The following is a 2,719-nucleotide window of genomic DNA, read 5'->3' as shown; positions in this document are numbered from 1 at the left end:
AGCTTGCATGAAGGAAGTCCAAAGTGATGGATTGCAATGTCTCTCTTAAGAGTTAGTTGGTTTTGATCAGGTTCAGTACACAGTGTGCAAGCAGAATGAGTAGTTACAAATGACCACAAAGCACACTACTAACTAGGTTACACACTGGGTCAAAGTTCGATTTGTAAAGGCGATTTTTAAACATACTTCTCAGAAAAAAATTTCTCATATTCCCAGACTTCTCTGACTTTCACGCATGCACCATGACATGCTGATGCCCACATCCATATGCACACAACATAAATAAAAATGTACTTTAAATTTTTTTGGTAAAGATTCAAGTTGATGGGCTGGAAGGATGGTTCAGTAGTTAAGAGTACTGACTGTTTATCCAGAGGACCTAAGTTCAAATTCCAGCACCCACATGGCAGCTCACAAGTGTCTGTAACTCCAAGGTCTGACATTCTCCCCCAGACATACATGCAGACAAAACACCAGTGAATGTAAAATGAAAAAAAAACAAAAAAAAAAACAAAAAGAAAAACAAAAAGATCCAAGTTGACTTCAGAGATGCACTGTCCTTTGTTTCATTCTGTTTATTTGCTTTTTTTTTTTTTTTTTTTTTTCTTTTTCGGAGCTGGGGGCCGAACCCAGGACCTTGCGCTTCCTAGGCAAGCGCTCTACCACTGAGCTAAATTCCCAACCCTGTTTATTTGCTTTAAAAGCAGGGACCTGCCTTGACTTCCTGAGCACAGGGACGGCCTGAGTTATGCTTAGGGGCAAAGCATTGAGAGCTATAGCTTGACACAAAATCAAAACAATAACCTTGGTGTTTAGAGAGGCAGACAGAATCAGAATATAGAAGTGTTTTCCAACAATCAAATCATTTCAGATGGGCTGAGTGGAAAAGCCACTAGATAGTAAGTTACTCCTTCCTAGACACAAAGTATAGCAGGGTTACAGTGGGGAGGGAGCCCAGGGAGGTACAGGAGTAGAAAATTGATGACTACAGTTTCTCATGCCCACAGTGACTCCCTTGTGCAAGCAGAGAATGATCCTGAACTTCTGGTGCTCCTGAAGTCATCTCGGACCTGAGTGCTGGGACTACAAGCATGCAAGCACTAACTACCATGCCCTGTTCGCGGGGCTGTGCTGGCTGTTTTAGGTCAGCTTGAAACACTCAAGTGTCATTTTGGAAGAGGGAATCTCAACTGAGGAAATGCCCCCACCAGACTGGTCTGTGCTAAGTCTGTAGAGCATTTTCTTGATTGATATGAGAGGTCCAAGCTCACTGTGAGCAGTACCACCCCTGGGTTGGTGGTCCTGGATGCTATAAGAACACAGACTGAGCAAGTCATGAGGCGCAAGCCAGTAAGCACTGCTCTTCCATTGCCACCACATCAACAACTCCCTCCAGAATCCCACCCTGACTTCCCTGAAGATGGACTACACACTGTAAGATGGGATAAACTCTTCCTTCCCCAAGACGCTTTTGGTTCTTTTTTTTTTTTTTTTTTTTTTGGAGCTGGGGACCCGAACCCAGGGCCTTAAGCTTCCTAGGCAAGCGCTCTACCACTGAGCTAAATCCCCAACCCCCCAAGACACTTTTGGTTTAGTGTTTTATCACAGCAATGGAAACCCTAGGACAGTGGTTCTGGGGATGAAATCCATGGCTTTATGCGCACTGGGCAAGCATTCTACCACTGAACACATTCCTAGACACAACTCTCCTCTCTTAGGGATGGCTTCAGCTCTGTTGTCTGTCTGTCTTACTGACATTTCTTCTTGCAGCATGTCCCCCTCTTGGAAATAACTCAACAGTAAACTCAATTCAGCCTCAAATGTAGCTCTTTTCCCAGTCTTCCTTCCACATAACCCAACTTCCCTTTTGACCTACATATACTTTCCCCAGCCTGATTCAACACATTCATTCGTTTGTCAAGACAGGCTCTCACTATGCATCTCTGGTTGGCCTGGAACTCAAAGAGATCTACCTGCCTCTGGCCTCCTAGTACTGGGATCAAAGGTATATACCACCATGCCTGACTCATTAAGAAACGACTTAACTTTGTTTTTGTTTAAGTGTATGTGTGCATGGCTATGTGCAATGTCAAAGCAGGAGCTGACGGAGGTCAGGAAAGGGAGCTGGATCCCCCAGAGTTAGAGCTATTAGGCAGTTGTGAGTTATCTCAAGTAGGTGCTGAGAACTGCTCAGGTCCTCTGTAAGAGTAGTACAAACTCTTAACTACTGAGCCATCTTTCTAGCAACACATCCCTTTTTATTATCGTTAGTTTTGAGACAGGGTTTCATGTAACCCAGGCTGACCTTAAAAGTCTCTATAGAGTCAAGGATGATCTTAAATTTCTGGTCCTCCTACCTTTCTTCATGTACCTTTTAAGTGCTGGGAATAAAGGCTGGCACCACCATGCACATGCAACTTTATGAGGTGCTGTGGAGCCTGTACTTGTCCCACCTCTATCCTTCTCTGGCTCCCCCCTTCCTTCACATTCCAGCCATCTCATTGTGTAGTCTCCCCCCAAAATCCCAGCCACTCATCCCTTGTATCCTCAGGCCCTGAGATCCTTTGTGTTGAAATCAAGTCCCGTTTCCCCCTGACATGCTTGTGATGATCCCAAAAGTGTTGCTAGACACACTCCAAGAATCAGATCCAAGGTTCCTGGCTAGTTTTCAGGGGCTCTGAACACCTGATGTTTCCAACCTCCTCTAAACTCATTCAAC

This window comes from Rattus rattus, chromosome 16, assembly GCF_011064425.1.
Source record: "Rattus rattus isolate New Zealand chromosome 16, Rrattus_CSIRO_v1, whole genome shotgun sequence".
In the NCBI taxonomy this organism is placed as follows: domain Eukaryota; kingdom Metazoa; phylum Chordata; class Mammalia; order Rodentia; family Muridae; genus Rattus; species Rattus rattus.
Note: the sequence above shows the minus strand (reverse complement) of the source record.